The sequence below is a fragment of the Corvus hawaiiensis genome, chromosome 4 (assembly GCF_020740725.1).
Source record: "Corvus hawaiiensis isolate bCorHaw1 chromosome 4, bCorHaw1.pri.cur, whole genome shotgun sequence".
NCBI lineage: Eukaryota > Metazoa > Chordata > Aves > Passeriformes > Corvidae > Corvus > Corvus hawaiiensis.
In genome coordinates this window covers 678,311-690,965 of record NC_063216.1, presented here as the reverse complement: position 1 = coordinate 690,965, position 12,655 = coordinate 678,311, and the positions used below count along the sequence as shown (strand labels likewise).

The 12,655-nt window shown below is 39.0% G+C and overlaps 1 protein-coding gene across 9 annotated transcripts in view; it reads right to left on the bottom strand.

Moving 5' to 3' along the window:
• Positions 1 to 12,655, bottom strand: part of WNK1 (WNK lysine deficient protein kinase 1) — a 100,729-nt gene that overhangs the window by 85,983 nt on the left and 2,091 nt on the right. The gene's annotated exons all lie outside the window — the stretch shown is intronic.

The window sequence follows — 12,655 nt, the reverse complement described above, 5'->3', positions numbered from 1 at the left end:
TAGCCAATGGCCATTGGCAGACTTCGTCATCCCTCCCTTTCTCAATATTACTGGAATAAATAGCCTTATTTGCACAAAGAACCCTCTGCAACCTGCAAAATCAAGTTAACCCCCTTAATAATCAGTGTCAAGCAGATTTACTACAACGCTCATTACATTCAGTTCATTGCTAGCCAGAATCACACAGGTAACTCAGCCTTTTTGCCAGAAATACATACTGAAACACAGACTGAGGATTATCAACTGGCCAAAAGACCAGAGGGTGATATTCTGGATAAATGTTCTTACCTAGTAAAACTACAGAAGGGAAGGAGACTTCGTGTTGGAGAAAATTAATAACTTAGAATTCAGAGCAATCCTTTAGCTGCTTTAGAAAGAGGGTCAGTAGAATGCAGGATCAGTGGATGAAATATCCTCATCAGCATAGTAGGACTTCTGTAATACTCTAGAAAAAAATGTAACTTCATCTGAAAAAAGGGATTTTGCATTTAAATGGTTCCCCTTCATTCATTCATTCTTTAATTGGGTCTTGGACTATTTCTAACATTTTCATGGGACAGCTTTATTTCAAGTTAGAGTAATGCTCATGGCCCTCTAAACAAGCAATTTGGTCACCAACTTGTGATCCCAGTGACTCCTGATAAACTCACAGCTGTTGGGCTGAATATTTATACATTAAACAACTGATGTATTTCCATCTGGCCTTTATGACAAGAGGATGACTATATAAAATGGCAAATCACTACTGCTTCCAAACAAAACTCGGGGAAGAGGAAAGGGAAACTGCTGAGCTGGACTGCCCTTGACCCATGACAAACAGACAACTCAGCTGTCACTTATGTTTTGGTCATTTGAGTAGCTGCAGAAAGTGTATCTGAAATGAGACACCCTATTCAGCTGAAGCTCAATCTAGTCCATGGATTTTTTTTCCCCTTCCTGGAAAGAAATTTGGCTTGAGAAGGGGGAAGGGAGAAGGCAAGAGTATAAAGCAAATTCCCAAGAGAACAGTAAGCACATTTCCATGGATAAGATTGACTTACCAGCTGGAAAATCTAAGTTTGGATGAGGCAGTTCCAGGAGTCAAAGCTTAGATGCAGGTTTTAAACATGCTCATTCTTCTTTTACATAGGGTAGCTGAACACAGATACAAAATCTGCTTCATTTGAGAGTGCAAGAGGGGGAAGAGGGAGAAAATAAAATCCTTGTTTTGCCAGATGGTTTATACTGGGACCACAGGAGGATTCAGGAAGGCCAAGGTTAGAAAATAAAGCAAAAAATGGCACTGGCAATGACTGATACACTGTTTTGTTGGAGGGGGGAGGAATGAGAGTATTTCCTGAACAGGTAAAAAGCAAGAACAATTACCATTCCCACACAGGAACAAGAGAAACAAAAGATACCATTTCCCTGAATATTATTGCTGGAGAAGATAAGGACAGAAGTCAAAGGTAAAATGGAAAATAGTTCTCTACATCATCAACCAACTCATTCTTTCCATTCTGAATTCCAATGCCAACTTCCTCAGATTTCATACCCCTCTTAAGTGACAAATTATACTTAAAACATCGCTAAGCTCACAGCCTGCTGCTTTTTAACTGCAGTCACCCATACCAACTTAGTTAATGCTTATCAGTTGCGTCATTACCTGGTAGTTATCAGCTCTTTATTTAAAGTAGTTGCACTCCTTCAAATTTTACACGGTTACCCAAACCATGTGGTTTGTTGCAAAAAGTTATCGAGACCAGAAGTTGAGCAATACACAGTTTTGGACATGCTACAACAGCACAATCACACATCACAAGCATACTTCAGAAATTTGGTATTATCTTATAAGCTGCCACATTAGAAGCCACAACTGTTTTCTGACAGAGGTCAAACCACTGCAGAAGTGCAGCAAAGCAAACCTTCAGCTGAACAACTCAGAACACAAACCAGCAATTTGCAGTAATAGTAAATAACAGAGCCCTCCACAAAAGAATTTTGGGAATTATTTTGCTGATGTTGAAAGTACAGCCAGCTGCTTTAGCCCAGCTGATCCTGGCTTACTTCCTTTGGTTAGCCCAACCTAACCTAAAGCGACTTAAGCTTTCTTCACAAAACTGAACCATTTCTTTGCTTCACCATTTGACATAATCACTGTTTGCACTAGTGTTAGTTTTCCTATATGAAAAGATTCTTCCAAATTAATTCATCACCCATTTCCAACTCATAACCCTATCACTCACATGGTTTACAATCCAAGGACGCCTTCTCCCAGAGGCCAACAAATGGATTTTTACAGTACAGGTTTATCAAGCAGAAGCCATTTATAGCTTGGGTACATTGGGAGTTTTCACAAAATCTCTTCATTTAGAGCAGGAAGACTACAAAGTTCTTCTCACTCTTGTTAAACTCCACACTTCAGACCAATTCAACTGTGTATCTTAGAAAACTGACCCAGAAAACCTTCTGGAGCACTTAGTCATCCACCCACTAACTAGGCCACAGATACTGGTTTGGGATAGATGTCTCACTAGTTCCAAAAAAATTCTTTCAAACACTTAAATTATGGTCACAAAGTTTTTCAAAGACAAAATGTGCATGTTCACAATTTATTACAAAATGCTAAAAAAACCCACAACCAATAGCAACAAAATGCTCAACCTTACAGGCTGCTGGTCTTATGGGGCTCAAAGTTTGAATGCATCCATAAAATGATTTTACATGTTCATGAAAGTTACAAAAATATTTCATCTGTAAAGAAAACACAAACTGATACATGTCCACAGCAGGTAGCTTCTTCAATATGGTATTACTAATCTAAGACTACAAAGGGAACCATTTTGGCAAAAAAGCAGGCAAGAAATCCACAAACTTTAGTACAAGTATTTCACTGATACTTTCATGAACTAGCCATTCACAGCAATAGGACCTTTCAGAATCAATTAATTGTTTTAAACTTGCCTAGTCCTAAAACTTTGAAATGTCATGTACATCCTAAGAAACAAGGTTTTTTGCTATTCCCCACTTTTGTCTTGTAAATGCTTTTCAACTCTCAAAGTTTGTTAGAAATAAAAACAACAAGCCAACAATAAAAGCAGATTTCAGACTCTCCAACACCAATAAATCAAACTTCAATTCTGCTAAATTTTCTGTGATTCGCCCAACCTTGAGAAGTAAGATTCCATGCGGGATGGGAGGAGGAACATCACTCTTTTTGAGCCACAGTCCCAAGATAAAAACAAGGCACCTGGCTATTTTTCCTATCTGAAGTGTTATCATTCACAGTTGGTCATGTTCAGTTGCACTGAAATGCCTGCAAGAAACCTGAGTATTAAAGACACTTTGTGACAGATCTTCAGGTACAGAACATAGACAATACACTGGTGTGCTACAGCATTTAAGTCTTCAGCAGCAACCTTGAGGCTCTTCACTTTTTTTTTTGGTTCCTGAGGGTAAATACTGAACATCTCAGATATGTTCAGGCTTGTACAAAGAGATCAGCAAAAGAAATCATACCATCACCTTAACTGGCTCACAGTTGCCATCAAGAGGCAAAACATCTCAAATTCAAGCACCCTGTGTAATTCAGCACCACCCCTCCTGGCACAAAGAACGTAAAATACATTTCTGCTTTTGAGTCTGCAGAAAGAAGCTCAAACTGTACATAAAGGAAGTAGAGAAAGCCACAGGAAGAAAAAAAAAAATCATTCTAAAACTGAACTTCAAGTCTTATTTTTGTATCAGACATTTCTGTTGTTTCTCCCTTTTCAGCATACCCTTCCTGGCAAGCCAAATGACTGACTAAACCCCAAATCATGATAAATGCAAATAAAAAGCCTGCCCTCAAAGGCCATTCTGCATACTGTCTACCTCTACTTGTCTACATCCAGAAGGGGCAATATTTAAAAAAAATATCAAAAATATCAAAAATCAAAAAAATCAATCACTTCTCAGACTGTATTTTTTACAGTAGGATATTTATCTGAATGGACTCCTTCAAGAACTCTCTAACTCAAATTTGGCCTCACTTATGACATTTTCAATTTAAGGAGGACTCGTAGACCGAGTCCAAATTAGCTATAACAAAACAAAGCACATTAACATAGCATCCTGCATTTTTATATAGATAGATAACCTACATTTACCAAATGAAAGCATACCATAAGCAGCTGAATAAAGATCAAGACAAACCAAAAATAGTTCTATGTTGGAAAATATTTGTTAGAATAGAAGTCTCATTTAAAAGAGGCAGATTTGAAAACAGACATGCTAACATTTTGCAACATTTAAGCAAAACCTGCTAACAGTTCAGAAATTGCCATTAACAGATGCATATTGCATAAGCTCACACAGATTTGCAGATCCTTAAGATAATCAGACTGGATTGCTGAAGCTTTTAATAGCAATATTTGGGGGTTATTGTTTGCATGTCATTAGTCTATCCCAGGATAGAAGCAGTCAAAATATATTCAGAGTGAGGTCACAAACTTGCCACCAACAATCAGCAAAGGCGAAGCAAGTCACAGGCTACCCTAAGGGAGGAAAATGTCCAAGGAAAACTGGGTAACCCCATCAAGTGAAAAGTTTTAAACTATCACGAGACTACATTAACTGGCCAAAAGCAGACAAAATGCACATGGCTGTTGGTATCAGTTTTGTACTATCTCCCATTTAGCTCAGCAAAGCTGTTTCACATTTGCCCCAATTACAGACAAAGAGATTGGTATTCCTACTCTTTTCAAACTCTACTAAACAGTGGCACTAAACTCACAACTGCGTAATTGGGTTTTTCCGTCTTGACCTTTCTGCTTTCTGCCACCAGCCCCAAATGTGCTATCAGAACCCACTATCTTCAACTCCTGATGCAATGAAACTAGAAAGGGCTGAAACGTGCAGATAAAAAGGATGCTCCACAACACCTAAATCGAAACAACGTAACTCCTACTTCATATAACAGGTCTAATAAAGCTTATTTCCCACACTGTCTGCTACCTTCCTACAGCAGGACAAGAGCAGTTCAATGGAGACCTATTGCAAGGTTCTATCAGGGACTGCTTGTTTAACAAAGGCAACAGAATCAGAACCACTCTGGACTATGGCTCCAAACACAACTTGTGATGTGGATGCTATCAGAGTCTCCAAAGCTTCCCCTTCATTTTAATCTTACCAGTAACATGTGAGGAGTCCTGCTAACCACCCACAAAAATCAGAAGACTTGAAATGCACCATAGTGATCCTGTCCTAAGAACAGACTCCAGAGAACTGCTGTCCATAGATTGCCAGTAGATGAACCAGGTGACTTCAGAACCATGTTCTGGGGCATACAGATCATGAAAAAAAATGGCACCACCTACATGAAAACACATTTACTCCAGTGTCATTGACACATCACATTGAAAGCTCATAGATATTTTAGTTGCAAGGCCATAAAGTATACAGTATTCTTTCTAGAGGATTTCTAGTGTATAGGCAGCATTCCCAAAGATTCTCCTTAGACCTAAAATGACAAATTCAAACTTAGCAGTTTGTCTCTGAGTGATTTAGAATGAGCTATCATTGTAAAAACTGCTTGCTGCTTTAGATACATATTAATACTCACACAGCTTCTAGAAGGCTATGATATAACAACATAACACTACCAGTCCAATTTTTATCAGGCTGCCATCTCCTTTGCCAAAAAATCACCTGAGAGCATGTTAAATTATTTGTGAGCCAGGCAAAGTAACACAGTGCTGCTTGGAATTCCCCAAGGAAATCTTGAAGCACTTCAGAACAATGTGGGTATGTGCAATGCACCTGCCATCACCAGGTGAAAATTACAAGTGGGATGAGGTTCAGAAGTACACCTAAGAACTGAATCTGAATTTTGGTCACTGCATTCCATCTATTACTTTAGTCTGACTTTTTAGAAAAAGAATTTGCCAACACCTGTGATGAACTTGCTGCATGGATCTACTTTTAGGTTAAGAGGACAGCATAGCACAAAACACTATTAACACAAAGTTTATCCTCTGCAGCATGGAGTTAAGGAGTATTCTGTAGGTTGTGCCCACAAGACAAGACATGAGCAAGCTCCCTCTCTCAAACATGACCTCAAATGAGGCACAGATTCAATCCTCATCACCTCTTCACTTCCCCCAGCTCAAGGGAATGAGGGCAACCAAAACCACACATTGAGAAGTGCTGGTATGACAATTTGTAAATATACTGAGGAAGCTGGAAATGAAGTAGAAAGAAGGATATCTGTAGTATCTCGACCAAAAACATTCTAACACTGTTTAAGGTTCAATACACCCCCTAAATGATTCTCAAAATCAGCTACAAGACAGTCCTTTGGAACGTAAGCAGCTTCCACAAAAGCACTTATGAAGCCAGCATAAAAACCGAGTCTTGTTCATTTGGACAAGAATTTAAACAACAGATTTGAAAAGATAAGCAGATGGTTCATGTTAGATAAAAGCCTTTCACTACTCCAAGAAGTCCATTTTCAGCATGACAAATCCTGCTATTTAGAACTCATATTTTTCCAAGCGTACTGGAAGAGTGTTTTTCCAAGGGTGGTGTACACACATCATGATCAAGTTAAAACTTCAGATAATGATACCATGGTTTTAAGAGTCAAAACCAGGAACTTCCTACCATCTGCTATTAAAAATTAACACCACCAACAACAAAAACAACAAAACCCACAAACACATGCTAAGTCAAGAGAAAGTCCTATGCCCAGCTGTAAATTTACATGATATTTATTATCTTTCTTATAACTTAAAAGTTACATCCATTATGTACAGTGACAAACTAAACAGAGAAACACTCAACTTTTATTTCAACTCAACCATGATTTGAGTTACCAATTAGTAATCTCAAGAAAAGGATGGTAATCTTTACAGGAAATGCATGACAGGAAGCATCAAGGCTAGCAGTGCTTAGCACCAACTCTGTCACATGCAGTATGGAGAACCTGGGTGTCAGTCAGAGCTGTGATGTTTTAACAAGCTGCTGCATGAAACAGAACCAACAAAATGAGAAATAGCACATGTGGCCCAGAGGGATATTGCTAACCAAAAGGTATTGAAAACTGCACTGTACCGAGCACTGCATCCATGGAGACTACCACAGATCTATTACTGCTTGTTTTATTTATTACACTGCTAGACAGCTCTCAAAGGACTCTATACAGGATGTCTCCAGGGAGCTTTTATCAGGTGAGGGGTTTTTTCCCTTTCAAAGAAAGATTATAGACCTGGTACTTTTCCTCAGCCCTCAAAAGTTTTGTTATGAAGCTAAGTGTTTTAAACCACAACAGCCCAAAACAAATCTCATTTAAGAGATTTAATTCTGCACCTCTCAAACCCCCACAAAATGACAAATAAGAGCCTGTTTATTTCCATAAGAAACGCTGCATTTTCAGAATGTACTTATCCGATTATATTTATTACCTCACAACCAGCCAGTTACAAATTGAACCACAGCCATCTCCAAAAGTGATATCCCTTTGAGGTAAGATTATTTTCCTCAGTAGAGGTCTCATAACAGCTGCAGCTCCAGAATGTACTTCAAAAGCTCCCTTCTCTCTTTCAGGGTCACCTTTGTCAAATCTGAGGGAGCCTGACCACTGTTTATACTTCTGCAGGTAATTAGTCTGGCTCCTTTCCCATGTCATTTATCAAGTTGTCAATTGTATCAATTACAGCACAAACACTCAAGAATATGGCTGGGGTTTCATCTTTAGCTAATGGAGAAACTTTCACATCAGAGATTTGAAGCCAGTAAGTATCAGTAATTTGTTCTGCCCTACGACATAAAAAAACCAGCAAAAATTTAGACTTCACTGCACAAAATTTCAAGTTCCCTGCATATGCACACTTGGAAATTCAGCATCCTGAAAGCGCTATAAGCCCATTGTACACTTACAGCTTCACAGATTTTACTTTCAGCATTTTGGAATTTGTAGAGCTGAAAACAGAAGAGATAATAAGGACAGCATAATGTTGACAGATCGTCACATACCTTGATTAATCTACATTTGTGACAAAGACATCTGGCCCAGAAGCAGTCACAAACAGGAGGCACACTGCTGCTCCAGCCACATACAAGTACACTCACAAACTAGTAAAGCATTATAAACACTGATGTGAAGTACAGGGTAGGCATAGGAGCCAGCATACTGCATTAGACTTGGACTTGATCTTCCAGTAAAAGTTTCAGAAAATGTATTTTTAAATAATCAGAATTAAACCACAGTCAGAGCTTTCAAAGAATGCATATTTGTTTCAGGATGTTGACTATTTCTCCAGAACTAACTCATTTTCCAACAGTGCTTGACAGATGAATTCCAGGTCCACACTCTTCAGCTTCCTCTCACTGCAGAAAGGTCTAGATCTGGTTTTCTGTTTTGCTTTAATGTAGCTACATGATTATGCATCAGAGCCAGCATCTTTGCAGTCAGGACTCCTAGTGAGCAATATGCAACCAGCTTTTTAAAAAGGGGAAAAAAAAAAACTACAGGATGCCACAGTTATGTGACACAAGACCTTTTTTGGTTGTCAGACTCGAATGTGCAGCTTCTGAAACATTCTCAGCTCAGCCAGTCCAGAAAGAAAAGAGAATTTTAAGAATTACACATTGACTTCAGCAAGCTGATATTTATCATGATGAGTCTGCAGTGGAGTCTGTACTCCAGAGTATAGAAACTGCATTCCATTGTTGTCTGCTGGCCTAAAAATCACTATTAAATACAGCTTTAAGACTACAAGATAAAGATAGGCATCATTAAATCTGAAGTGTCACTAAAGTGAAGCTATACATCACACCCAAGCAACTTCCTGCACTGTGAGTTTTAAGTTAACATTGTTAGACTCAGAAAAATTCTGACAGATGGAAATATTATTTAGTACCTTGCTGTTTCCTGCTACAAAGCGCCAGTTGCATTATCATTTTTACCAGAGTGCACTACAGAATCTCATGGCTCACATTTAGTTCTGGCCTTATGCTTGTTCCCAGCTGGTTTTTCATTGCTACTGCCTATGTAAGAAAAATCCATTTGTAAGCTGGAGCGCTTGCACACTATGCTTGGTTTGTAGTTAGACATCTGCCACAGAACTGCACACATGTAACCTACACCAATTTATTACTCAAATGATTTATAACTAAAGGTAACCAAAGTCACAGTCATCTTTCCCTCAAAGTAGTAACGAGTACAACAAACTTCTTGCACCACTTTCACCTGTCCAACTCATTTCTTACCCCTGGAGACTCTGTGTTGCTTAGGGAGAGCCCTCCAGTTCCTTTTTTATCCTTCAGCAGCTCACGTGTTAAGCAGAATAACCTGACACCGCACTGAAGCCAGAGTAGGAACGGCAAAGCAACATATCAGCAAGAAGATGCATTCATGGACCGTGTGTGCTGACTGACCAACCCCCCCTTTCTGTCAAAAAACACAAGGGACAGGAGGGACACAGCTCATACCAGACAAGCAGTGCTGTTGTCCAATGCAAATACCTTCATAATAACAGCTCATAAATCACGCTTCCTCTTTGAGAGAGCACACTGCCCAAATGAAAGGTAAGTCTTCAAATGCCTGACAAATACACAGTTCAAAAGAGCCCAATTGACCTCCACATCATCAAGCACATTCATATTTGAAAAGTTACTGATCTAAAATAACCCAAAGCAATAATTCTATATAGATTTTGCAGTCCAGCAAGTGACTGCACCACTCTGTACTGTTCTGTAAATCAGCAGTTAAATTACATTCTTGATTTAAAACCACTCACACAGGGACTCAGAGGGATGGCAAAACAGCACTAAGATTTGGCTTTTGCAGCCAACTATGTGACTTGATACTTCTGGCATAAGAGTATTTGCAAACTTAAAGCATCAGGAGAAGGCATCACATTTTAGCCACAACGTTACCTGAACTGTACAGAGGTGACAAACTCACTGCTCAAACATAATTTACAAAGACCACTTTTGTCAACTTCTACCTATTTAAAAACCCTTTAATTAGTAACCCTAACTACTATTTCAGTCCATTTATGAGATGTGCTAATGACAACAGTAGGAGGCACACTTGACTCAGAATAACTAGAGTTGAGATGAATATATACAAGAAGAATAAAAGTATTTGAAGGCTAACACTACACTAACAATTTCCTTGCAGCAACTGAAGCCGAGCACTGGCACAAAGCAGTTGCTCCTGAGCTCTCCACAGCTTCACTACACTCATAGCGAGGCAGGCACTTCACATTTAAACACCTGCACATGATATTTTAAAGTAGGTTCAGTTACAATTTGCTTCACATAGACAGGTCACGAAGTAAAGTAGGATAGACCATCAGTCAAACCCATCTGTGTTGTGTTTTTGTTACATTCGGCAAAATTGACTCATCTTCCACAGATCCAGAAAAAATAAAGAGTCTTGGCCAGGACCTTGGCTTGCTGGAGATACTAAGAACACCAGTAGGTCACCCAGTGAATTTCAGCTCTTCCCCCTTCTACTTCCTCCACAGTTCAATATATCAAGCAGAAGGGGCAATTCAATTACCAGGCAATTCAAGAGCCTTGAGGACATGGAGCAATATCCTCCACAGTTTCACCAACTTGGGAACACAAGCTGCATTTCCTAAATAGCATCCAAACTTCCTTTGAAAGGAAGCACATTCATAGTCTCAGGTTTTGGTCTTTATTGCTACAGAGCACATACATAAAAATCAGCCATAGTTCCATTATTCAGAATTAAAAAGTCATTCTGCCAGACACTACCACAAATCTTCAGCAGTGCTGTTTAGAAGACTCTACAGAGGTGGGACACCTCCGATGCCTACACTTGCTAGCAGGAATAGAGAAAAAACTCTGCTATTGCTGAGGAACATTATTTCAAAATAATTAAAGGTAACCATCAGTTAGTTGTGGTTACTGTAATACAGCATGGAAGAAAATCATTCACATTTCCCTAATAAAATAATTATGCTTTGAAGGTTCACCAATCCTCAAACCATGGCATTCTGGAAAAACAATGACATCTAAGTTTCAGTCATCTTTGTGAATGCAGATTTCATTTTGATACAAATCATGCATAACAAAGATCAACCTGGCAACAACTACATTTTCCTATACAGGAGGATATACCCACTCTGTCAATAAATACCAAGTTCCTCCTTTTCTTTCTAGTCACAAACAATAACACAGGACTTAATCTTAAAATACTCTACTAGCTGTAGAGTCTAGTTCCTCCAGAAAATACTTCTAACAGCTATAAAATTCCCATTCCTGTTCTAAACTTGTCACTTTGTACTGTCTCCTTGTGAGAGGAAAGCTACAGCCTTTGGAATCAGGCTTAACTTAACCCACAAGGCCCTCCTGCAATGCAGTTTCCCTCCGAGCAAAACATCAAGTATTTCTCCCTTGCAAATACTTCCATTCATGCTTTTTGCAAACTGTCACTTTCAATACTACTCATAAAATTCATCAATCAATTGAAAGCCCAGCAACATGCCCTTTAAAAATGAGCTTCTTTATTAAATTCCTTCAAAGGTGGTCCTTCTTCAGACAGTTTGTCCACATGGTACTGCTGATGATTAAGACACTTCAAGAGGCAGCATTAGTGAACAGCAACTGATGCCAAGCTGACATTAGTTTCTGATCAGTAAGTGTGAAGATTAAAACAGTCTTCAGAGATTAAAGTCACAGAACTTGAAAATTGAAAATACTAAAATTTCAAATAAAAGCCGTATAATTTGGACGAGTTATTAATCTCCTCACAGTTCAAATTATACAAGTAAAGCTTCAGCAGAGCCCAACACTTGATCATTTCACTTTTAATTTAAAATCAATGCTGAAACAGACCACCACAGCAAGAATGTAGCTAGCTTGGAGGAGCAGGGCGTGCTTAAGGGTCACAAAGAAAACTGGAAGCTTTCTTCCACAGTTAGTAAGCACAGAAGAATGGCAATAACGTAATGAACAGAGATACTGGTAGAATGCTTGAGCAACCATCCAAAAGCAAATATGAACACAAATTAAGAAATCATTTAATAAATTCCCTCAGCTTGACTGGAACAGATATACAATCGCTTTTGAGAAAGTTCTGGTACAGTTACTGCACTCAATCATTTGTGAGCCACTCACCGCTTAAAAACCCTATAAAGAGTTTTGGGATTTTCACCCAATGCTCTTTTGCATGCCCTAAATTGGATGGGAACACAAACAATAATAAAGATGTACTACATGAGGCTGCCTACGAATTGCACCAAAACCCAACACTAAAAAACACTAAACCTATTAACTTAACGCCGAGGCTTTGAAAACAAACCAGCACACCAGGTATTTGTTCCTGGTACTCCAAGCTCTTCCCACTTCTTTTCAGGTTGTTGCACAGCAACCTGCGTGTGTTATACAAGCTCTGACTCGAAGGGAACCAAGGGTGTTCTTGCTATCCTTACACTGGGCCCCTACAGAACTCTGGCTCTGCTCAGCCCAGAAACTTGATACAAGAGCAGTGTCTTAGTCCAGTTTAATCCACCAGTCATCTAGAAAGGCTAAACATCAGGGCGTTTTTTCAAGCTTCAGAAAGAAGGTAATTTGTTTCCTTGTCCCTGTTAACAAGTGTGAACCCTGGAAGTTGGAATGAAAAATACAGCTTTGCAAAACTAAATGGTGTGATAACTCTAGA